Here is a 27,182-nt window from a genome sequence, read left to right on the forward strand (position 1 = left end):
TGGCATGGACATATATACAGTACCAAATGAAAATAGACAGCTAGTGGGAAGCAGCTGCATATAGCACAGGGAGATCAGCTCTGTGCTTTGTGACCACCTAGAGGGGTGGGATAGGGAGGGTGGGAGGGAGACACAAGAGGGAGATATGGGGATATATGTAAACATATAGCTGATTCACTTTGTTATACAGCAGCAACTAACACAACAATGTAAAGCAATTATACTCCAATAAAGATGTTTTAAAAAAAAGCTAAATATGTAAATAAATAAATAAATGAGGGAAGTACAATTAAAGCATGAGAATTCAACATTCATTGGTATTTCATCTTCAGTTTTTTCATACTGACACTTGATACTTGCAAATTTTGAAACAAACTTTGAGATCATGATGACTATTCTGAAGAGATTTCAGCACCAGAACTAAGATTTGTACATTCAGTTGTTTTGCGATTGACTTGTTAGCCATAGTACAGATTTGTCACTGGTCAGATCACAGTGTTGAAGGAAAGAAGTACCTTCCTGTAATTAGAAAGGATCCCCTAAACTGCACTCACCTTAAGACATCCAATGTACAAGAGCACAAAAACCATCACAATAATGTGTCTCCAAGGAACATAGTTTTGATAAGGAAAATAACTTAAGCTTCTGTTTCCCATTTTAATTACTGAAATCTCTAACAATGACAAAACTGTCACATAGGACAGTAAACATATACAGAAATTCAATCAAACTTCTTGGAAAGAACACATTTAGCAATCTGGGATAATGCAGAATGACAGGAAATATAACATGATTCAACACTGGTTCTTTTAGTCATTTTACACAGACATCATGTTAATATTAGACCAAGGCACAAAACATTTAGTGCATAAACCAGTTTCTTTTTTAAGATCTATCATTTTTATCTTGGTCTTTTATCTTACTTTGGACCACCTGTACCCAGTACTCTATCCTACTGCTCAACTTAATCAACAAAATCAAAAGCGATTTCTGACCAGATTTATGGGGGACATATACATTTATATCATCAAAGTGTTTCCATGACCAAAAGTATAATAATAAAGATGAAAATGCCTCCTATTTCTTTTAGAAAATAATACTTTATAAGCTTGCTGCATCTTTAATGTCTTTACTATTGGACGACAATGAATAGTTGATAGAAAAAATACTATACTTAATTACGATAGCTCATCCATCACAGATTAATCTAAAAATGAAGTTTCTACAGAAACAGGAACTATTTTAACAAGGAAAAAAAAATTCCCTCATTCAAACCTCTTTGAAGTGGTAATGGCTGCAAACCTGCAGCATTTAGAAAAGTATGTTATCAACAAGCTCTGTCTTATGAACTTAGATTAAGAAATCTAGAAAGCAGATGGTGGATTATTCCTTCACAATTTTAGTAAAATTACTGATAATCAAAGATTTCAAAGCAAATATGGCACAAAACAACTCAAGCATAAATCAAGATGGAGAGCCTGGAGAATTTTTGATTTCCTAAATTTTCAAAAAATTCTATCATTGCAACATACAGGATTTCTCCCCTATTTTAATCTTAGAAGCTTCAAAGGAAAGGGAGTGGATTACATACTCACACGTGAGTGCCCGCACACACGCACGCTCACACACACACACTTGGTGGTAAGTAGAGTATCTAGCTCCTTCTTCCCACCACCTAAGTCTCACTTTATTTATTAAAAGAAAATTATGCAGGACCCCTCATTGTTTTCCTTTCGTCTAATGATTTCTATGACCTTAATTGCTGCCATCATGGTTACTTTTCTAGTATTTCAACATAAGATTCAAAAGCAGCTTTGTAGTCAGGAACGTGTAGCTGAACACCTGTATAACTGCAGGGCACCTAGGTAATAATAGCTGACAAATTCAGGGATCGAACTTTTGAGTTCCACAGTAAGATATAATTCATGTGAATTATAAATGGTCTGAATCATGTTTCAGACCATTGAACTTACTGAAGTTAAAATACAAATAGCTGAAGACATGATGTAAAAGATTAAGTACTTGGTTCTGTTAACATATTTACCAATTAAAGTCACAAAATATTCCTCATTATTATTCATGCAGATAATTGAGAAAAAGATAGTGCAGAAATTAAGTTTAAATTAAACATTATTCCTTCCCTTCCTCCTACTTCCCTATACTCTACAAAATGTTTTCCCTGGGACTAGGCCTTGAAAAGGCCACTACAGATTAGTTTGACATGCATTACTGTCTGCAATTAAAAAAGCTAATTTTGAGATGGTTATAATTATATTATAAAAATGTCCACATTCATCAATCTAAAAAGGTTGAAAACCTACAGTGAATCTACAATATAGTGTTTTACATTTGACCACTGGTTTGTGTTATGTAGGAATCATAGATTTGGTAAATCACTAATAATTTAGGAAGGCATCTAAACCTTTAAATTCTGGATGAATTTATGTTCGAATCTACAAAATTGCTTTAAGGCTAAACTCGAGAGACTTCCTATCATTCTAGAATTCCTCACTCTGGGCAAATCATTTTTATAAATATCACCCTTTGAAAGCACATACAATTCCAACTGTTCCACATTTTATGATCTTAACCTACATAGGGCTGATCTCAATTATTCATGGGACATCAAATGTGATAGGAAGACAAACCTGAGAGAAACATTTACAATACAATAGCATAACTTGCTAAATTCTTCATCAGCATTCTCTGAAAAAAACTTCTCAAAGTCTTTCTCCTCCTTATTTTAGCAATGGATTGTGGAAAATGTGTGATTTTCTCTTGACATGAAGATATTTCAAGGCACGGTGTCCTTGCCTGACTGGTTTAGTATTTTCTGCATAACTGATACAGGAACTCCTATACAACTCTCTTCCACCCTGTTGTAAAGGTCAGAAAAAAGCATCAAATTGGGAGGGTACTAGCTTATTGCCAGAGTAGTAATGTCTCAAGGCTTTCAAAGTATGTTGTCTTTTCCCTCGTTCTGTTTGTCTCCATTTTCTTTTTACAGCTCACAGAATGTAGGGGTTTTGTTGTTGTTAACAGTTGTTCTTTGCAGGTTTTTTTTTTTTTTTTTTCTTTCTCCAGATTAAAGTCCTATCTCTTCTTAGTTTGTTTCTCTATGTGGTATTTCACTTGCTCAGTTCCTGCCTGATTGCATCGATGAGCTCTTCTTGTAGCTTAGTTACTTCTTTTCTCATTTCTTCTAAAGTGTTTGGCTTCAGCCTGTCATAGTCCAGTCCTTCTGTCTGGACTCCGTTGGCACTGGAGGGTGCAGATTTTGGTCTGTAAATAACAGGTGACTTGCTGCCATTCATTGTATTTGTTCTTTCCCAAGGTTTTCTTGTTGGTTCAGGCGTACTTGTTGAAGAGGCCTTAGAAGTTACAGGCTCTGAATCTTCATTTTCGTCTTCTTTTCGTTCTGTTCCTATTGTTGATCATTTTTCAGCAATTCTCTTCCTCCTGGCCAGCAGGGTGCTCATTTCTTCCATTAACCCACCACCCCTAATGGAAGGGGTCCTTTTCCACTACCTGTATTTTTTAGATGAGGCCAAATTCACACCAGTGATCTCTCCGCTTGGGAAACAGGAATCCTCCATCCGTGACACTTTCCTAAGTTTTGATCCAGAAATTGAAGCTGCAAGTCCAGTTAAAGGGTGACTGTCTTCAGACATGGATCCCCAAAAGATCCAGATGCAGGGAGGGGAGAAGCAGGAGGTGGTGGAGGAGGAGGGGGTACCTGATTAGGAAGAAAGTGGTAGAGGAGGCGGAGGCCCTGAGGATGGAAGTGGATGGGATGGAGGGAGTCCTGGGGGAGGAGGAAGTGTAGCTGATGCCTGGGCAGGACCTGGTGGGAGTGGAGGAGGGGGTGGAGGTGCCGGTGGTCCCAAGACAATGCAAGCCTGGCTCAGCAGCAGAGGAGACTCCCAGCACAGAGCTTAGAGGAGTCTCCACAGAGGCAGGGGCAGCAGCGTTTGACATTCTTCGCTCTCGCTCGCATTCCAGCTGCTCCCTTTCTAGTTGCTCTTGCCGCTCTCGTTCTTGCGTTTCTCGGTTCAGTCTCTCCAGCTTCTCCGCTCTTGTCTCTGCCGCTCCAGGCAATCCTGAACTTCTCTTTCTTGTCTCTCTCTCTCCAGCTGCTCCTGTTCTAGTCACTCCCTCTCCAGCCCTCCCCTTTCTAACCTCTCCCCCTCCAATCTCTCCCTTTTCATTCTTTCGCCCTTTCCCGCTCCAGCTCCTTTTCTTTGCTGTGCTTGTAGTTGCCTTTGAATTTTTTTGTGTGGTACGCGGGCCTCTCACCGCTGTGGCCTCTCCCGCCGCGGAGCACAGGCTCCGGATGCGCAGGCTCAGCAGCCATGGCTCACGGGCGCAGCCGCTCCGCGGCACGTGGGATCTTCCCGGACCTGGGCCCGAACCCGTGTCCCCTGCATCAGCAGGCGGACTCTCAACCACTGCGCCACCAGGGAAGCCCTATAGTGTATTTTTAATTTTAGTTATTGTAATCTTCAGCTCTTGTTTAAAAATATATATATATATATATATATATATATATAGTTTTATCAAGTTCTCAGTGACTTCAATTCTTCTCCTGAGTTTGGTAAGCAACTTTATTATTATTACCTGAACTCTTTACCAGGTAGATTTCTTATCTCCATTTAGTTTAGTTCTTTTTCTGAGGTTTTGTCCTTTTCTTTCTTTTGGAACATATTCCTTTGTCTCCTCATTTTGCTAATTCTCTGTGTTTATCTCTATGTATTAGGTAGATCAGATATATCTCCTGGTCTTGAAGGAGTGGTCCATTGTAGAAGGTTTCCTGTGAGGCCCAGAAGAGCAATCCCCTATGGTCACCAGAGCCAGGCACTTCATGAGTATTCCTTCTGTGGGCTGTTTGAGTCCTCCTGTTGTGGTGGGGTCATGTTTGCTACTGGTGTACTGATTGGTGGGGCTGTTCCCTGGCCCAGCTGTTTGCAAGGCCTGGTCCTAACTGCTGCCCCAGTGAGGCTGGATTCAGGGCCTGACTGCAACAGCTGTGGGTATGGTGGTTTTATGGGGTTGGTCCCCTGGCACAGGAGCCATTTTGTGGGGGAGGCATGCCAGACCCACCTGAGGCTGCCTGCCAGGTGTGGTGGGGTAGGGCTTGCTTTGGAAAGGCACTGACCAGGGTGGATGGATTGGACAGGGTGGGTCCTCAGGGGACTGCTAGGACAGGGAAGGAAATACTAGCAGGGTAGTTAGCAAATGTCAGAAATAATGCCCACCAGCGCCTGGCCAGCTAGGTAAAAGGAGAATTAGAAAAATGGCATCTACCACTGGTTTGGTACCTTGATGAAGTTCCAATAGATCCCTGCTCCTTTGGGACTCACCCTAAAGTTTGTCAATGAATCTCCTTCACATATAGCCCAGGCACTTTTCAAACATAGGTCTCTTTGCCGGAACTCAGAGTGAGTGAGTTTGTGTACAATCCATTTAAGAGCAGAGTCTGTTTGCTATAGCCCTCCAGCTCTCCCAGCCATAAGCCTCAGTGGTTTTCAAAGCCAGACATTATATGGGATCATCTTCCAGGTGCAGGTCCCCAGGGCTGGGCTGCCTGATGTAGAGCTCAAACCCTTTGCTCCTTAGGGAGGACCTCTGCGTTTGTGATATCCCCTCCCACTGTGGGTCACTGTGCCAGGGATGTGGGTCCTGACTAGACTGCATCTCTGCCCCTCCCAGACATCTCAATTTGGATTTTTCTTTATATCTTTAGCTGTAAAAGAGGCATTCTGCTAGTCTTCAGGTTGTTCTTAGAAAAACTTCTATACATAGCATAGTTTTTGTGTGTCTACGGGAGGAGGTGAGCTGAGGTTCTTCCTACTCCACCATCTTGATTCTCTCCTCCTTCTTGAAAGGACTACTCTTGATGAAGATATACAGTGAATTAAAGGCAAGTATTTTGTTTGTGAAGTAGGAGCATCTGTGGCATATATTAGAAATTTAACAGCATTTATATTCTTCCAAACCTGGTTATTTGATATTTTCCCCATTAATCACATGGCAAGGTATATATCAGAGTAGTAATGCAGAGAGTTGGCAAGTGTCATATTGCAAAACAACACACAATTTATTTTCCAAAAATACTTATTCTGAAAATTAAATGACACCTTAAACAAAATAAATGTCCAGAATATAACTTAAAATTTGGCTATTTTATCAACAAAGATTATCCACTTCTCTTTGATACTTAATCACTTTTGTGCTATCTTTATACGGACACTATTTTTTAAGCTGAAAATTTTCAGCATTATCAACATTAACATTATCAACATTAGCATTACTTAATCAAAAAAACAATCTACTCAGGAAGAATTAAAATTTTGAAAGTGCATAAATATTTCAAATATCTTGATCTTCTACTACTGATGATACTTTCTACTGCTACTAACATTGACTGTTCATTTGTTTCTGTGGAAAACAGATCCACCAAAACATAATTTCCAGAACATAATTTCCAAGAAAGATTAATTTGGAAAGCAGCAGATTTAAAAGTTCATTCAATATCATTTTTAAGCTTCTCTTGAAACCAATGACAAAATTTCTTGGCAAGAGTAAAAACTAGAGTTGCTAGTACTGTACTGACTGTTGTTTTTTAAAAAATGGATTTAACTGGAATGTGGATTTCTTCTTAAAATAATGCAATGAGGAACAAAATTCTGGAAAGTGTATTCCTTTTGTACAGTATCAAATGTCAGGAAATATTTTGTATATTATGAAATTACATTCATTTTACATTTTAGGAAAATACTCATAAATTATGTAAAAGATTTGTGAAATTATTATGGAAAATATGGAATTATTGTGAAAAAATATGGGAATTATCTTCCTTTCTTTAAACATGTACTATATGACAAATACACTTCCTCTGCAGCTTAAATTAGTTTTCTTGTTTACTCTCTGCAAAAGTTAAAAAGTTATGTATCTTATTAATACAAGATTATTTATTATAAATTTGCTTTTCTTTTTGCCTACCTTACCTAAAATTTTCATCTCAGAGAAGAGTAGGATAAATTCTAAAAGGAATATGGAGACTGCGATGTATTATCGAGGGATATACATTGAATAGAGAGATAATATTCATGTTCTAATATAAAAAGCATTATACATTGTGGGGAGGATAACTGTGTTAATCAAGATGTTATTATGAGAGAGGATTTTCTAATTTTCTACCAACATTCCCATTAGAATGTCAATAATGCACCTAAAGGAAACACATAAGTACATTGTTCTGTGTGGTGGAGGGTAAACATCATCCACAGGTTTCATCATCTCTGATTATGGTAGAATGAGATTCAGTCCTTTTCTGACCTAGTGATATTTGAGGGGTGAGAAGGAAAAAAGTAAAGAGAGAGAGAGAGAATCAGATTTGAAAGAGTCCCATTTTCCACCTATATAGTCTTTAACATAAAGAGGAGGATATATGTTATATCAGGCAAGATTCTACAAGGGCAGAGATAGGAGAGATAGTGACTCACCTGGCTCTCTAAATTAGATTGAGGAAAGTGGATATCTAGAAGGCTTCTATATAATAATCTAGTACACAGATATCACCACAGAACCTTGGCAGTGTGCTTAGGTATGAGTCATGAGCCTTTCAGAACCTGTAGGTTTAGAATTAAGAACTAAAATATAGCTGTGAATAAAAATGCTGAGCAAAAAACACAAGTGGGATTATTGTAGTGAGTCAGATGGAAAATTTTGTGGGATTTAAGGTTTGTTTTCACCAAGAAGAGAAGCTGAGCTATGTATATCAAAGAGTGTCCCAGCCTATGCTGACTGTCTGGATGTGATTATTATTAATAGCAACTCTTTACTGTCAAAGTATTCCATTCTGAACAATAAGTCACATGGTCACTACAGATAGTGTATATTCTCCAAGGGCTTTGCCACTGAAATTATAGAAGTAGAAAGAGGAAAGGGATGCTGAGTAACTAGAAAATTTTATCTAATAGACACCAAACATTATTTAAAAGGACTACAAAAAAATAAGGTATCATACAATTTTCAAACTTTATATAACAGAAAGTTACTTTTCTCCCTCATCCATGCATACATGCTATTGAGTCAGACCAAATTAAGTAGAGATTAACTATTATGCTTTCTAGGCACATCAGCATTGTAGTATGAAATAAAATTTCCAATTCCACAGCATTGCACTATTTATAAGATTTAAAGATAATGGAATAAAATTGTATTTTTGTTTTGTCTTTATTTTTGAATTTTATTTAATTTTCTTTATACAGCAGGTTCTTATTAGTCATCAATTTTATACACATCAGTGAATACATGTCAATTCCAATCGCCCAATTCATCACACCCCCACCCCCACCCTCTGCCGCTTTCCCCCCTTGGTGTCCATACATTTGTTCTATACATCTGTGTCTCAACTTCTGCCCTGCAAACTAGTTCACCTATACCATTTTTCTAGGTTCCACATATATGCGTTAATATACGATATTTGTTTTTCTCTTTCTGACTTACTTGACTCTGTATGACAGTCTCTACATCCATCCACGTCTCTACAAATGACCAAATTTCATTCTTTTTTACGGTTGAGTAATATTCCATTGTATATAAGTACCACAACTTCTTTATCCATTCGTCTGTTGATGGGCATTTAGATTGCTTCCATTACCCGGTTATTGTAAATAGTGCTGCAATGAATATTGGTGTGCATGTGTCTTTTTGAATTATGGTTTTCTCTGGGTATATGCCCAGTAGTGGGATTCCTGGATCACATGGTAACTCTATTTTTAGTTCTATAAGGAACCTCCATACTGTTCTCCATAGTGGCTGTATAAATTTACATTCCCACCAACAGTGCAAGAGGGTTCCCTTTTCTCCACACCCTCTCCAGCATTTGTTGTTTGTAGATGTTCTGATGCTGCCCATTCTAACTGGTGTGAGGTGATACCTCACTGTAGTTTTGATTTGCATTTCTCTAATAATTAGTGATGTTGAGCAGTTTTTCATGTGCTGCTTGGCCATCTGTATCTCTTCTTTGGAGAAATGTCTATTTAGGTCTTCTGTCCATTTTTGGATTGGGTTGTTTGTTTTTTTAATATTGAGCTGCATGAGCTGTTTATATATTTTGGAGATGAATCCTTTGTCCATTGATTCATTTGCAAATATTTTCTCCTATTCTGAGAGTTGTCTCTTCATCTTGTTTATGGTTTCCCTTGCTGTGCAAAAGCTTTGAAGTTTCATTAGGTCCCATTTGTTTATTTTTGTTTTTACTTCCATTACTCTAGGAGGTGGATCAGAAAAGATCTTGCTGGGCTTCCGTGGTGGCACAGTGGTTGACAGTCCACCTGCCGATGCAGGGGACGCGGGTTCGTGCCCCGGTACGGGAAGATCCCACATGCCGCGGAGCAGCTGGGCCCGTGAGCCAAGGCCGCTAAGCCTGCGCGTCCGGAGCCTGTGCTCTGCAGCGGGAGAGGCCACAATGATGAGAGGCCCGCGTACTGCAAAAAAAAAAAAAAAAAAAGATCTTGCTGTGATTTATGTCAAAGAGCGTTCTTCCAATGTTTTCCTCTAACAGTTTTAGTGTCCGGTCTTACATTTACATCTCTAATCCATTTTGAGTTTATTTTTGTATATGATGTTAGGGAGTATACTAATTTCATTCTTTTATACATAGCTGTCCAGTTTTCCCAGCACCAATTATTGAAGAGACTGTCCTTTCTCCATTGCATATCCTTGCCTCCTTTGTCATATATTAGTTGCCCATAGGTGCGTGGGTTTATCTCTGGGCTTTCTGTCTTGTTCCATTGATCTATGTTTCTGTTTTTGTGCCAGTACCATATTGTCTTGATTACTGTACCTTTGCAGAATAGTCTGAATTCAGGGAGTCTGATTCCTCCAGCTCCGTTTTTTTCCCTCAAGACTGCTTTGGCTATTCGGGGTCCTTTGTGTCTCCATACAAATTTAAAAATTTTTGTTCTAGTTCTGTGAAAAATGCCATTGGTAATTTGATAGGGATTGAACTGAATCGGTAGATTGCTTTGGGTAGTATAGTCACTTTCACAATATTAATTCTTCCAATCCAAGAACATGGTCTATCTCTCCATCTGTTGGTTTCATTTCTTTCATCAGTGTCTTATAGTGTTCTGCATACAGGTCTTTGTCTCCCTAGGTAGGTTTATTCCTAGGTATTTTATTCTTTTTGTTGCAGTGGTAAATAGGAGTGTTTCCTTAATTTCTCTTTCAGATTTTTCATCATTAGTGTATAGGAATGCAAGAGATTTCTGTGCATTAATTTTGTATCCTGCTGCTTTACCAAATTCACTGATTAGTTCTAGTGGTTTTCTGGTGGCATCTTTAGGATTCTCTATGTATAGTATCATGTCATCTGCAAAGAGTGACAGTTTTACTTCTTCTTTTCCAATTTGTATTCCTTTTAATTTTTTTTTCTTCTCTGGTTGCCATGGCTAGGACTTCCAAAACTATGTTGAATAATAGTGGTGAGAGTGGACATCCTTGTCTTGCTCCTCATCTTAGAGGAAACGCTTTCAATTTTTCACCATTGAGAATGATGTTTGCTGTGGATTTGTAGTATATGCCCTTTATTATGTTGAGGTTAGTACTGTCTATGCCCACTTTCTTAAGAGGTTTTATCAAAAATGGGTGTTGAATTTTGTCAAAAGCTTTTTCTGTATCTCTTGGGATGATCATATGGTTTTTACTCTTCAGTTTGTTAATATGGGCATCACATTGACTGATTTGCATATATTGAAGAATACTTGCATCCCTGGGATAAATCCCACTTGATCATCATGTATGGTGCTTTTAATGTGTTGTTGGATTCTGTTTACTAGAATTTTGTTGAGGATTTTTGCATATATATTCATCAGTGATATTGGTCTGTAATTTTCTTTTTTTGTAGTACCTTTGTCTGGTTTTGGTAACAGGGTGATGTTGGCCTCATAGAATGAGTTTGGGAGTGTTCCTTCCTCTGCAAGTTTTTGGATGAGTTTGCAAAGGATGGGTGTTAGCTCTTCTCTAAATGTTTGATAGAATTTGCCTTTGAAGCCATCTGGTCCTGGATTTTTGTTTGTTGGAAGATTTTTAATCACAGTTTCAATTTCATTACTTGTGATTGGTCTGTTTATATTTTCTATTTCTTCCTGCTTCAGTCTTGGAAGGTCATACCTTTCTAAGAATTTGTCCATTTCTTCCAGGTTGTCCATTTTATTGGCATAGAGTTGCTTGTTGTAGTCTCTTAGGATGCTTTGCATTTCTGCGGTGTCTGTTGTAACTTCTCCTTTTTTATTTTTAATTTTTACTGATTTGAGTCCTCTCTCTCTTTTTCTTGATGAGTCTGGCTAATGGTTTATCAATTTTGTTTATCTTCTCAAAGAACCAGCTTTTAGCTTTATTGATCTGTGCTATTGTTTTCTCTGTTTCTATTTCATTTATTTCTGCTCTGATCTTTATGATTTCTTTCCTTCTGCTAACTTTGCATTTTGTTTGTTCTTTTTCCTCTAGTTCCTTTAGGTGTAAGGTTAGATTGTTTACTTGAGATTTTTCTTGTTTCTTGAGGTAGGCTTGTATAGCTATAAACTTCCCTCTTAAAACTGCTTTTGCTGCATCCCATAGGTTTTGGATCATCATGTTTTCATTGTCATTTGTCTCTAGGTGTTTTTTGATTTCCTCTTTGATTTCTTCAGTGACTTCTTGGTTATTTAGTAACGTATTGTTTAGCCTCGATTTGTTTTGTGTTTTTTATGTTTTTTCCCTTGTAATTCATTTCTAATCTCATAGCGTTGTGGTCAGAAAAGATACTTGATATGATTTCAATTTTCTTAAATTTACTGAGGCTTGATTTGTGACCTAAGATGTGATCTATCCTGGAGAGTGATCTGTGCACACTTGAGAAGAAAGTGTAATCTGCTGTTTTTGGATGGAATGCCCTATAAATATCAATTAAATCTATCTGGTCTATTGTGTCATTTAAAGCTTCTGTTTCCTTATTTATTTTCATTTTGGATGATCTGTCCATTGGTATAAGTGAGGTGTTAAAGTCCCCCACTATTATTGTTACTGTCAATTTTCTCTTTTATAGCTGTTAGTAGTTGCCTTATGTATTGAGGTGCTTCTATGTTGGGTGCATATATATTTAAAATTGTTATATCTTCTTCTTGGATTGATCCCTTCATCATTATGTAGTGTCCTTCCTTGTCTCTTGTAACATTCTTTATTTTAAAGCCTTTTTTATCTGGTATGAATATTGCTACTACAGCTTTCTTTTGGTTTTCATTTGCCTGGAATATCTTTTTCCATCCCCTCACTTTCAGTCTGTATGTGTCCCTAGGTCTGAAGTGGGTCTCTTGTAGACAGCATATAGATGGGTCTTGTTTTTGTATCCATTCAGCAAGCCTGTGTCTTCTGGATGGAGCATTTAGTCCATTCATGTTTAAGGTAATTATCCATATATATGTTCCTATGACCATTTTCTTAATTGTTTGGGGTTTGTTTTTTTAGGTCCTTTTCTTCTCTTGTGTTTCCCACTTAGAGAAGTTCCTTTAGCATTTGTTGTAGAGCTGGTTTAGTGGTGCTGAATTCTCTTAGCTTTTGCCTGTCTGTAAACCTTTTGAGTTCTCCATCGAATCTGAATGAGATCCTTGCCAGGTAGAGTAATCTTGGTTGTAGGTTCTTCCCTTTCATCACTTTAAGTATATCATGCCACTCCCTTCTGGCTTGTAGAGTTTCTGCTTTGAAATCAGCTGTTAACCTTATGGGAGTTCCCTTGTATGTTATTTGTCATTTTTCCCTTGCTGCTTTCAATAATTTTTGCCAATTTGTTTACTATGTGTCTCTGCTGTTTCTCCTTGAGTTTATCGTGTATGGGACTCTCTGTGATTCCTGGACTTGGGTGGCTATTTCCTTTCCTATGTTAGGGAAGTTTTTGACTATAATCTCTTCAAATATTTTCTCGAGTCCTTTCTCTCTCTCTTCTTCTTCTGGGATCCATATAATGCAAATGTTGTAGCATTTAATGTTGTCCCAGAGGTCTCTTAGGCTGTCTTCATTTCTTTTCTTTAGTCTGTTCTGCAGCAGTGAATTCCACCATTCTGTCTTCCAGGTCACTTATCCGTTCTTCTGCCTCAGTTATTCTCCTATTGATTCCTTCTAGTGTAGTTTTCATTTCAGTTATTGTATTGTTCATCTCTGTTTGTTTGTTCTTTAATTCTTCTAGGTCTTTGTTAAAACATTTCTTGCCATCTTCTCAATCTTTGCCTCCAATATTTTTCGGAGGTCCTGGATCATCTTCACTATCATTATTCTGAATTTTTTTTCTGGAAGGTTGCCTATCTCCACTTCATTTAGTTATTTTTCTGGGCTTTTATCTTGTTCCTTCATCTGGTACATAGCCCTCTGCCTTTTCATCTTGTCTATCTTTCTGTGAATGTAGTTTGCATCCCACAGGCTGCAGGATTGTAGTTCTTCTTGCTTCTGCTGTCTGCCCTCTGGTGGATGAGGTTATCTTAGAGGTTTGAGCAAGTTTCCTGATGGGAGGGACTGGTGGTGGGGAAAGCTGTTGCTCTGGTGGGCAGAGCTCAGTAAAACTTTAATCCTCTTGACTGTTAATGGGTGGGGCTGTGTTCCCTCTCTGTTGGTTGTGTGGCCTGAGGCAACCCAACACTGGAGACTACCTGGGCTCTTTGGTGGGGCTAATGGCAGACTCTGGGAGGTCTCACACCAAGGAGTACTTCCCAGAACTTCTGCTGCCAGTGTCCTTGTCCCCACGGTGAGCCACAGCCACTCCCCCTGCCTCTGCAGGAGACCCTCCAACACTAGCAGGTAGGTCTGGTTCAGTCTCCCCTGGGGTCACTGCTCCTTCCTCTGGGTCCCGATGCGCACACTACTTTGTGTGTGCCCTCCAAGAGTGGAGTCTCTGTTTCTCCCAGTCCTGTCGAAGCTCTGCAATCAATTCCCACTATGCTTCAAAGTCTTATTCTCTAGGAATTCCTCCTCCCGTTGCTGGACCCCCAGGTTGGGAAGCCTGACGTAGGGCTCAGAACCTTCACTCCAGTGGGTGGACTTCTGTGGTGTAAGTTTTCTCCAGTCTGTGAGTCACCCACCCACCAGTTATGGGATTTGATTTCACTGTGATTGCGCCCCTCCTACCATCTCACTGTGGTTTCTCCTTTGCCTTTGGATGTGGGGTATCTTTTTTGGTGAGTTCCAGTGTCTTCCTGTCGTCCTTCTACTCCACCGTCTTCGTTCAGGGCCTCCTCTAAAATTGTATTTTTATAGGTTTTGAACTATGTATAGGGAATTGAAAAGCATTACTAACAAAGTAGTTTCAAAGATATTAGCCCCTGCATTGTGAAAAATGGTATCAACATTACTTCCATTTATGTTTATTTTCTCACTCATGTCCCTCATACTGCATTTATGGTTTCTGGAGCTAATACGTGCTTTGTTTTTTGCTATTACTACAAAGCAGTTATATTGCTAAATATAGCTATTTACAAATAAAGCTCACATTTCAACCTCAACAGAAGATGGGGAAATTAATTTTTGTACTCGTTATATTTTTATATATGTTCTTATTTAAACCTGAAGAACAACTTACATAAATTACAGAGAAAACTAAAATATATTAAAAATGTTCCACAATTACTTTAAAGAAAAAAAGTTTTTGTTCAAATACAGAAGATAACAAACTTACCTAAATGTGTGATAACCTGAAATATTCTGCAAAGTTGTGTTAAAATTATATTTTTGAAATTATTAAATATATATATTAATGCCTCTAAGGTATAATATTCTTCTAGTGTCATTTTACCAGGCAAAATATGAGAAGACGGAAAGTTCTTTCACTTTTATGTTTAATTTTAACATTTTTATAAGCAAGCGAGAGTCAGAGAAGTCATTTGTTAGGTTAAGATAAATGTTACAGAGACCTTGATAAAATGTCAATGTTAGCAGAAGAAAGTCAACATGTGATACAGTTAAAGTGTGTGTATGTGGGTGTGCGTGTGTATATATGTATATAATCTCTTAACTAGATAAATGCTCCATTTATAATTTTAATCCAACACACATATAAGGCAGGAAAAATGATAAAATATTTTAAAAGCAAGTTTACGTTTGACAAGTATCATTTATAATTTTTAAAATTCTATCAAAACTTGACTGTGTTTTGAAATTATTATAAGTGAATAATGTCTACTCAACTGTAATATGGCTATCAATTTATTATATTTCAAAGGCAAAGGATTTGGGGTGATATTATGGGGGGGCGATCATTTTAAAATAGTATCAAATACTGTATATACCACAATACACCTGCAGAACATTCATTTTATTAACACACCCACCCACCCCCAGACACACTTTTAAATGATTTCTTTATAAGGTATGTAGCAGCTGAACTCCACATAGACTCTGTTATGCAAAAGAAGATTAAATAGATGTAAGTGTTATATTTAAACTAAAGATTGGATCAGATTAGATACTTTGCTAAAGATTTATCTTGAAAAATTCTAAATGGAATAGTACTACCTTAGTTAACGAAGGACAAAGAGGATTTTTAGGGCTGTGAAAATACGCTGTATGATACTGTAATGATGTATACATGTCATTGTACATCTTTCCAAACTCATAAAATGTACAACACTAAGAGTGAACACTATGTAAACCATGAACTTTGTGTGATTCTAATGTGGCAATATAGGCTATTCAACTGTAACAACTGCACCACTCTGGGAAGCGGGGGGCATGGTTCATAATGGGGGAGGATGTGCATGTGTTTGTCAGGAAGTATATGAGGAATCACTGCACCTTCCTCTCAATTCTGCTGCAAATCAAAAGCTGCTCTAGAAAATAAAGTTTTAAAAAATTAAAATAAAACGATGATTAAGTCACACCTGATTTAAATCCAATGCTTATTTATCATGCTTTGTGGAAATTCAAAGTAAATGTTGCAAGTAACAGTAAGTTGCAAATTGAATTAGTTTTTTTTTAAATCAACCACAATTTATTTTATTTTCAATAATAGTGGGATATTGTGTAAATCATCAACAGATCCATTTCATCTCAGACAACCAGAGAGTCTTGGTAATAATCAATATCTGGCTTTCTTTTTAGTTATTATCATACTTTCAATCCAAACTCCATTCTAAAAAGGATAAATCCCACTCATTAGTATCTTGAAAACATAATTTTGCAATATGACATTGCTAAAAATTCCACAGATATCTACAACTTTGTTATAATTATATCTGTTTTGCAGAGTAATTTATTAATATGATGTTTTAAAACCCATTATTAAAAGCAGAAAACCAATAGAAAATTAGAGCACATGAACAAACACTTCACAAGAGTAATATCTAAATAACCAACAAGATTTGAAACACTGGGCAGGATCATTAGCCATTATCAACATGCATATTAAAACATTTAACCCATACCAAATAATGGATTAAAAATATCAGAGACATCAAATTCTGGTGAGTGTTGTACAATCATAATAAAATTATGTTAAAACAAAAAAACTGAATTATGAAAAAACAGTCATCTTAAATTCAAATTTTCACAAGCGCTTCAATTCAATAACTGAAGTAATTTCCCTATAAGGTATTTAAACAGCCTTCTATTACAGATAGAATTATAGTTACTTTATACTGGAAGAGTAAGTTTTTTAAGCTAACATATAAGGGCTTTAAATACTGTTTTATTTGTATATAACACATTACAGTGTTTTAATATAAGGCCCTTCCTCCTGATACCCATAACTCTTATTTCTTTGCAGCATTCAGTATATATGGACTATTTATCCCTTAATAAAATGTGCTGAAGGAGTTTCTGAAAGCCATTTCAGTGGAAGTAGTTCCATCATCTATACTGCCTGTTGATAAATTCTATTATTTTACTTTTCAGGTTAACACTTGAAATACCCAAAGTACTATCAGAGATAACCTGAAGGAGCAAGCAGCATGGATTTCATCTGTATAAAATGTTAAGGAAAGATTTGAAAAAAAATATTTCACTATAGTAAAGAACATCTCAACAGATGGAAAAGCTAATCTTGCATTTGTGATGAACATCAGAAATTCCTTTCAGAAATATTATTAGCAAAATTTAGCTCACCAGATATCTGGTAAAAGTCATATTTTGCTAAAAGCTATGCAATTAAGGAATTACTTGACTTTGGTTCAACATCCTAAAATTATAAATAAATTAACAGACGAAACTGCCAAAAATCTTTCCAGCCAGTAGGAGTTCAGGTTAAGGTGGTGATATCTTTTGGGCAAAGAGATCTATTTGATTAGAATACAGAGGTAGGGCAAGAATAGATGTCCAAAATTATGTGTTCTCCTAACTTAGTCCTGGATTTTCTTCAAAGGACAAATCCGGTGAAGTTCCGACCATAATGTCCAAATCCTTATTTCTAAGTTAAAAAAATCTATGTTGCATAGAGACCAATTTATGTTTTGCTTCATTCAAAATTTCTCTTCATTTTTTTTACATTTAGTTATATGGAAATTCTGAGACTTTTTAAATGCTATATTTAACTAAGTTATTTCCTTATATCTGAGGTTAAATTTATCTTGTTATTTCTTTTTACATGATTTCTCAGTGTCCTCCTTATGTACATTCTTTTCTACTGTTGTTTTGGGAGAACTGTCTAACCAAATGTTATTTTTAGGATACATCAGATAAGTTTCTGGGTACTATAGCGTTTAAGAACATAGGCCTGAACCTAGAGTCTGGGATTGTAAGTCTGTCCTGGCCCTTACTAAATGAGTTACCCTTGGTACCCAGAGACAACTATAATTCAAAAAGACACATGCACCCCAATGTTCATTGCAGCACTATTTACAATAGGCAGGCCATGGAAGCAACCTAAATGCCCATCGACAGATGAATGGATAATAAAGATGTGGTACATATATACAATGGAATATTACTCAGCCATGAAAAGGAACAAAATTGGGTCATTTGTAGAAAAATGGTACAGATGAACTGGTTTGCAAGGCAGAAATAGAGGCACAAATGTAGAGAACAAACATATGGACAACAAAGGGGGAAGCGGGGGTGGGAGGGGTGGTGGTAGGATGAATTGGGAGATTGGGATTGACATATATACACTAATATGTATAAAATAGATAACTAATAAGAACCTGCTGTATAAAAATAAATAAATAAAATTAAATTTAAAAAAAAAGATAAATAAATGAGCTACCTTGGGTAAAGTACTGATTGAACCTCTCTGCTTAGAGACTCCATCTGTAGATGGGGCTGTAGGATAATGATTAAATAAACCAACCCATGAAAATACTAAGAGGAGCGGAGAGCATGTATCCGTAAATTCTCAATAAATAATAGGTATTATTTTTATATTTGTACATCCTTTTGTCTGTCTTTAAGTACAGTTGGTTGCCTGTCTAACCTATATTTTACAGCCTGTCACTGTGCCAGGCCTCTTGCTTATTTCTCATAAAATGAGAATAACCCTCAAAAAATATCCCTGGATTACTGCAGTAATCTCCCAATTATTGCCTGGTGTCTGATCAATCAGTTGTCCAGTGATGTCAGATTACTGTGTAAAAGAATATTTTCCAAAACATATTCCATTAAACCTTGGTCTTTTTTGGTGTATCATGTGAGAAAAGTAATATGTGGTTTATGTTCAGAAAGCCCATTGTTTTACATGGTCTTTTTGGATCTCCATAGGAATTTTAGCAAAATACAGCTCCTGGGGAGTACTGCAGTTAAATTTTGTTTAACTCATAATTTGACAAGTTTATTTCAGCAACTTCGCTCCAACTAAGAAATCGTATTACTATTATTAACTACTGTTCTGAGGAGCATGTTATAAAAACACTACAATTGTTCTATCTTGAATTAATAATTTTTTCTCACAGTGTAAGGCAAGGAATTCTAAGATATTCATGTGATTTGGGGGCAATGGAGTTACTACAAGTATCCACAAATACAGATGAGAATCAAATATTGTCTGTGTGATGGAATAGATAATAGCTGGAATATATGAACTAATTTTCAAATATATATATCCACCTTTATTATTAATAATATACTCCTATTATTAGTATATACTAATAATATACTTAAACATGCTATTTAATATATAGTAATTTAGTATTACATAAATGTTAAAATACAATTAAAATCATGTAAGACTACATATTACACTTCATTGTTATAAAAAGGGTAAGAACTATATATGAGGAGAAAAGACCTAGTTTTAAAAATCAGCTAAACATGGACTGAACATCTGTTCCCTCATTAACACAACAGAATCCACTATTTATATGAAACCTCACTTATAAGGCTGTTATGAGCAAAGTTTGTCAACATTGGTAAAAATTTCTTCAGAGTCCATAGCATCAAGTACATAATAAGATGTTACTTCTTTCATTCTTTCCTTTTGCTTCTCAAGTGTAATTTTATCAGGGTATAGACTTGTCTTTTTCATTTCTACATTCATAGCATATATAGCTCACTATATACATTATAATATATATAGTAGCTCTCCAAACAATATTCGCTAAAGTGATCGATTGTAAAATGGGGATGGCAGAGAGTTTAAAAAATTATTAATATAGAAATAAAATATGTAGCCAATAATCACATTACTAAAATGCATATTTATGGAATTTTAGTTTTTATTCATTAAATAAAGATGAATATTTGTTCTGTTTGTTTTATACAAGTATAACTATTTTTCTACTTCGTTTGTGTATTCACTTATAAATCTACAGCTGCTTATGTTGTCCCAGCTGGCAAGAAATGTAATTTTCACAGCGTTTGTCATAGATATTAGGAACAGATGCAAACCTCACCTGAGCACTCACACTATTTAAAACCCCAGATTGACTCAGAGCATTAACATTACTTCTTCATACTCTTAGCAGGAATCTGTCTTTACGTTTAGCCTAAGTCTAAGACAAATGAATTTGTCTGAGAAAGTCAACTACATATAGTCAACTCTCTTTGCCTGAGCTGCTAGTAATTTGTTTAATGTAAATTATGTACCCAAAGCAAATCTATGAGTCATTAGAGAACCATACAGTAAACCCCCAAAAGAGCAAATCATCCCAGGTAAGCTCATTTTCCTATTGCAGCATATGGGCTAAAAATTGAAGATTTTTTAAAAGTTTGTAGTTTATTATCATTACCATCAAAAATAACTGTTCTAAGAACAAACATACTGTAACATCAGAGTGGTCATTGTTCAGGATTTCTGGCTGCAAACAATGCAATCATGAGTCATTTAAGCAGAGACAGAATTCATTAATGGATGTTTGCCAGTTTACAGAATCTCTGGTAAGGCCAAAACAAGCAAGAAAAAGGTAGCAACAACGTTCCACACACTGCAGTGATTTCTCTACCTAAACATCACTGCCACTATCAGTGGCTCCTATCACATTCAAGGACTGGTATCAGAAACTCTACTACTGCCACCCTTGAGGAGCAGGACGCCCTGTCTCATAGGTTGCCAAAAGACTGATTTCCTTCTAGGTGTTGACCACTTCTATATCTAAATCTTTTTTTTTTTTTTTTTTTTTGGTACGCAGGCCTCTCACTGTTGTGGCCTCTCCCGCTGCGGAGCACAGGCTCCGGACGCGCAGGCTCAGCGGCCATGGCCCATGGGCCCAGCCGCTCCGCGGCACGTGGGACCTTCCCGGACCAGGGCACGAACCTGTGTCCCCTGCATCGGCAGGCAGACTCTTAACCACTGCACCACCAGGGAAGCCCTATATCTAAATCTTGCTTGGTTGCATTCATTGGAGTAACTGGATTAAATAACTGTTCTCTACTTGAAAGGGATCCTGTGGATGCAGGCTTTCTAATTCTGAGAAGGTAGGACTCACGGTGTCAAAAATTATCAAGATACAGAGATGGAGTGCAAAACATATTGGATAGCTATAGGTAACAGATGGTCTCAGAGTAGAAAACAATATTGTATAAGGATGGATATGATTTCTAGGAATACATGCTCTTTTACCAAAACAATAAATGTTTATTTAGAACACAGAAAGACTTGCTTTAATCATATATGTAGCTATTAAGTGATCAATTATTTATCAATTGTGACACTGTAATGAGTGTTGGTGGCACAAAGCTACAGATACCATTCTGAACTACTGTCAATATAGCATAGAAAGTAGATATATGGTTGTAAGTTCACAGAAACAAGGCAAATCTGTAATGACGGTATACAGATGGAAAATCAGAGGGGACATTTTGTTTGTCTTCATGGGAATGTCATAATTATCTTCAAAAATAAAATTTTGGGACAGAAGATGTGACACTGAAAAAAGTAAACATTCTAAAGGTGGACAAAGGGACAAAAGGTATGTTTTTCTCAGGAGAAATACAGAGTTGAAACCATCACATTGTGTTGAGAATTTTCTTTGCTCGAAAGTATATTTTATTAGATATTAATACAGCCACTCTTGCTTTCTTATTTTTTATTAATGTTTGCACGGTATATCTGTTTCCATTATTTTATTTCAACCTATCTATGCTATTGAACTTGAACAGAAATTCTTGTAAGCAACATACAGTTTAGTCATGATGTTTTGTTCTGTTTTGACAATCTGTATCTTTAGATTGGCTCCAAACAACAAATACAGATACTTACAGATCATGATAGAAACAGACACTGGCATGCTTTAACCTCAGAATTCCAGTTTCTAATACCGCAGCACAGTAAGTATTTCTAATTTTGCTTCATGGCTTGAGAATGGCAGGAAATGACACAGAACAGGAATAAATTATACATCCATCAAATCATTGTCAAGTGCCTACCATGTGCCAGGCTGCGATATCTGTTGGAGTTATAGTGATAATCAAAACCGGTACTTGTTGTCAGAAGGCTTTCAATCTAGTAGACTACAGTACCAGAGCAAGTTCTGTAGTGTGACTCATTAAACTGTTCTAAATACACATGTCTATTGTCAAGACTGGTCCTAACGATGAGAGATGGAATTGGGATGGGGTTATCAATGGTCTCAATTGAAGAGAGAAGAGGAATTCAGAAGTTAGACATTAGGAAGATAAAACATAAACTATTCCAGGATATATTTTCTTTTTCTCTCATATTTTGGTTGTTAGTCAAGAGTCAAGATGTTTTTCTACTTCTTAAATAATCTGTAACATTCCAATTGAAAACGTTCCCCTGATTTAAGCCATATGAGGTTTTACATTAAATGACTTAAAATTTCAAAATTAAACTCTAATTAAAACAATATCAAATGTGTCAGTTTTATGTTTAACTTAATATATATACACAAGTCAACCTACTTATGAAAAGGTGTGTCCATTTTTAATGTCTGTATATGAGTTCATATTATAAATATACTGAAAATATCATAGGATTAATTCTGATGATATTTACAACAATTAAAATATAAGTTAAAAAAATTTTCCCTACTATTTTAGTACTTAGGAAGGGTTGAATATTTGTTTAAAGAATTAATTATGGTAAAGCACAGGAAATATAATTTTATGATTTCAATCTTCTGCTTCATTTATGATAAGAAGCTCAAGTTCTTTTGCTAATACTTTATTCTGACTATCCTCCATCTAACTTGCTCTGTTTTAATTCCTTGTCCTTGGGGCTATGGGTACAAGTCAAAAGTTTGTGCTGAAGATGGAATATATTTTTATTCATTTAGAGTAAAAAAAATACCTCCCCTTTGTTCTATTTCTGGATATATCCTCAGCACTGGAAGACTGCCTTGTACAGAGTCAGGCAACTGATTAATATTCTTTGAGTTAAATACTTCAGACTTCCAGAACTAAACCTCATGCTACAGGAACAGTTATCAGAAAAGTTTTATATTAGCAGTCACAGGGTATTTTAGCATGGGTAACTAAACTATAGGTTAATTTCCAAAAGATAAACAACCTACTTTCCTTGCATTTATAGCAAAAGGAAGTGATATGGGGCTTCCCTGGTGGCGCAGTGGTTGACAGTCCGCCTGCCCATGCAGGGGACACGGGTTTGTGCCCCGGTCCGGGAAGATCCCACATGCCATGGAGCGGCTAGGCCCGTGAGCCATGGCCGATGAGCCTGCGTGTCCGGAGACTGTGCTGCGCAACGGAAGAGGCCACAACAGTGAGAGGCCTGCATACCGCAAAAAAAAAAAAAAAAAAGGAAGTGATATGGTTTAGATAACAAAGCTTACCTAACCTCTAACACTGAGTATTAGTTTGGATCCACCTATTGAAGACACTACAGGGATAATCAATATCCAACTGAGATCCATTAATGCATTTTGTATTTTGCTGATCACCCCAAAATATATTTATTTTTGTAGAACAATCTTTGGAAAATATTGCAACTAGTCATCCTTATTCATCAACTTCTGAATATTTATATATAACACTTTATCTGAAAAAATCATTACCCTTTATATGTTCTTTTTTATCCCTAGGCACACTCTATAATCTTGGAAAACGTCAAAGATCAACATAATAAAGAACTGTAGTATAAACCAACTATTCTTATAATGGTACTTATTTCTCTAATAGACTTGCTATTTGTTATAGTTTAGCTTTGAACAACATATAAATTTTGGTAAAAAATATTAGAACAAAATTTATATGGAAGGTATTTTTTGTTAAAACATACTTTGACTATATTAAAGATAAAGCCACTTTCAGAATAAAAAAGTTAAAAAAAAGAAAGTACTAAAGAAGGAGAACATGCTCCCCAGCTGAGCTAATAGCAATGAAGAACATTTTTTGGATTTAGTCATGGCACTGGGAGGTTGAATGATAGTTTGATGGCCTTGGAGACTAGCAGCCTTGACAGAGCCTCTGAGATCTGTCAATCAGGGATGAGTGGACAGGGTTAAGACCTAAGGGCCATGAGAATAAAGGTAATATAATAGAGAGAGGCTTGTCTCAGGAGAAGAACAAAAGTTTCTGAAACACACACATCCCTGAAAGAAGCAGCGATAAGTACAGCAGCTGCCTCAAAATAACGGCAAGAATAACCAACTAGGTTATTAAATGCTCCCAATTTGTAGGAAGTCCATTTACCTCCATAGGAAAAAGTGTTTAAAATTCAGCAAAATGAATTCCTAGGGAGAGAGATGTTTTTATCTCTGTATTTAGAAGTTTTGGGGCTTTTGCATCCATTTCAAAACAGTTGTTATTTTCCATTTTGCCACTTCATATCACTGAAAACAGTGGCTTCAAATGTAATTAAATTACAAAAGAAAAAATGTTATCTCCACAGCCCAAAGCTAAACGAGTTAATCTTTGAAACATGGTCAGTGTTGAAATGAGTATTTCCCAAATGCTCCATTACAGCTAAATACTTGAATTCACCCTTTATTTGAAAGAATGTTTTCTGTTTAAAGTTTTATTAAAACTTCTGGATACATTAGAAATTTAATTTAAGTGCTTATCAAATTATATCAAGTAAAATTGGCCTCAGACATAATAGAGTTTAAAACTTGACACAAGCTGGAAGCATTGCCTCTTGGTAAAACTCTTTCACGGAAAAATGTCACACAAATGTGTTCTTAGAAAAATAAAATGTATGGAGAAAAAATTAATTTGTTTTTATTTATTATACTTTTAAGCTCTGAATACAGATGGAGAACTCGAATCTTCTATTAATTAAACCAGTTATGTTTGGATTTATCACTAATTGTTTTAAAAACTTAAAATTAATAAATATATATTTGAAATATTCTAAACTTACAAAGAGTCTGAATAAATTTGAAATATCTATATTAATACAAGTTCTTAAAACTTTAATAAGTACAGTGCTTCATAGGCGACTCAGAAAGTAATGAACATATTAGTATTTTAGCAACTTTAGCTATTTAAAAAATTAATCCACTCACATATAAAAAGAGTAAAATAGTACTGAAATATCATTTTTTTCTATTAATCATTTACGTTAATCTAACTAATATTTTTAAAATGCTGACATGACCCTCTGTCTTAGAATTGACAATTTTTAGCCTTGCTTCCTAACATTCTTGGAAGCCTTATGATGATTGATTTTGTAGTGAATACAAAAAATAAATGATGCAGGTTTTTATGCTTTCCAAACAAACCAACCTAGTACTTAAACAGCAATTACAACAATAAAATCTATTCAAAGGTTACCCATCAGTTGAAATTACTTTAAAAATTTAATGTTTCTTTTTCCAGTGACCAGAGATTTCTTGCTATTCTTGAGCACATACTACCCTTATTCACTGCACTGACTGCTGTTGCTCCGTTTCTTATTCCTGCTCTTTTAATCTTGGTTACCCATCACTATGGATGATTTCAGGTATCTGTTTTCTTCCATCTTCTCTTCATTTTTTCTCTCTCTATTCCTAGGGGCTTTATGAAACCTCATCTTAATCAACTACACACATACAAGTGTGGTATTTTAATCCAATTCTGACCCTACCTACACCCAGGCTGATCAACAAGGCTGGGAAAACACACAGAATTATTTAAACTATTCTCACTTTAAATTAATGATCACAAGCTTCCAGAGGAATGGACTGATCACGAAACTCCTCCCCAGTCCACACACTTGTGCTGTCCTAAAACACCCTATACTTTGTCCCCAAACTTCACTCTCACGTTATGATATTGATCTCTACCTCACTGGGAAAAATCAATCAAAAGAGAATTTTCAAAATCTCAAACCACCACCCAGGTCTCCCAAGGTCACCAATATTCATTTTTATTAAATTGTATCATCCTCATTCATGGTACTTTTCATAGCATTTTCATCACTTTCTATCATAATGAATAATTTACTTATTTGTGTTGTTTATAGTTTGTCCCCATTTGCTCTATCTCCCAGTGCCTAGAATAGTGCCTAGCTCATACTGACCCTCAATAAATATTTGTTGAAGTACTTATCCATATAAATAACTTCTATATCTGCACTTTAAGACCTTGCTTATGTTCTCATTCTGAAGCCCTGTTATTAATCATCCACCTGCTGGAAATGTAAACTTAAATACTCATCAACTTATGTTATTATTTATATATTATTCATTGAAAGTATTATTTATGATTGTCAATAGCTAGTTATGACAAGTAATTACTGGTTAATAATCGGTATTGATGGTCTTTATTCATCATTTATTTAAATTATTCATAAATCATTTGATGTAGAGCCAAGACTATTTTTAATATGATTTCATTAATTGGAGTCCTATATGAACTTCCTAACTATGTCTAAGATGCGTTATCTATGAGTTTCTCTTTCAGGTTCCTTAAAGAAGACTTAGACCTAGTTCAGTTGCACCATTGGCAGTGTTTTCTGCCACCTATGAAATCATGTTTTTCAATATTTTCTGAGCCACATTCTCCAACTGCCTATTCCATTCTTTTAGTTACACACTTTTTTTCAACAGTTTTAAACTAAGGTATTTTTTTAAAACATCTGAAACCAGGACTCTTCTAGGTTATTATGAGTTTTGCCTAGTTTTATAGTTGCCCTGCTAATTCCTAAGACAATAGATTTTCCTTCCCTTACACTTATCAAGGCCATCAAAAGCATAAAAACTGCAACTCTCTTTGCATACACATTTTATTGGTTTATGCAGTGCTTAACAAAATAATATAATTAAAGCTATAAAATAAACTGACATTAAAAAGTTTAAAAACCAAGAAAACTGACTGAATTATTTTCCTATTGCTGCTGTTTCAAATTACAAGGTCAGCAGGGCAGCATCTTCTCTCATCTCTGACCTTTTTTTTTCTTATCCTTTATCTCTCTCACTTTGGCCCTCTGAATTCCATTTTATAAAGGTCCTGGTGATTAGACTGCACCCATTTGGATAACCCAGGATAAATCCTCTTATCTCGAAATCCTTAAATCTGTGAAGTCCTTTTGCCACGTAATACAATATATTCAAAGGTTCTGGGGAATAGAATATGGACATCTTTGGAGGCATTATTCTGTCTACCATACTGACCATAAATTTCATATCTTAGGAACAAAATTACACCCAGGTATTGCTCAGTAGAGAGTAACCTGCAAGTGTCCAGTGGTAACCATGCTTTAAGCATCAGCAGAAAAGTTTTAAAGAGGGAAAGGAGAGTGTTATTGATCTGCAAAATCTGCTAAATAGAGGTCTATTAAAATATTCTCCTCTGAATGTCTATTATACTTTATCTTTCATGTTTGTCCAATT

At 36.0% G+C, this 27,182-nt stretch overlaps 1 pseudogene; it reads right to left on the bottom strand.

The window, feature by feature from the left end:
- Positions 1–3,116: 3,116 nt before the first annotated feature.
- The window catches only part of LOC113625299 (protein enabled homolog), a 119,130-nt pseudogene continuing 95,064 nt past the window's right edge, over positions 3,117–27,182 (bottom strand).

This window comes from Aethalodelphis obliquidens, unplaced genomic scaffold (assembly GCF_003676395.1).
Source record: "Aethalodelphis obliquidens isolate GAN/ISIS:26980383/991018 unplaced genomic scaffold, ASM367639v1 scaffold15, whole genome shotgun sequence".
NCBI lineage: Eukaryota > Metazoa > Chordata > Mammalia > Artiodactyla > Delphinidae > Aethalodelphis > Aethalodelphis obliquidens.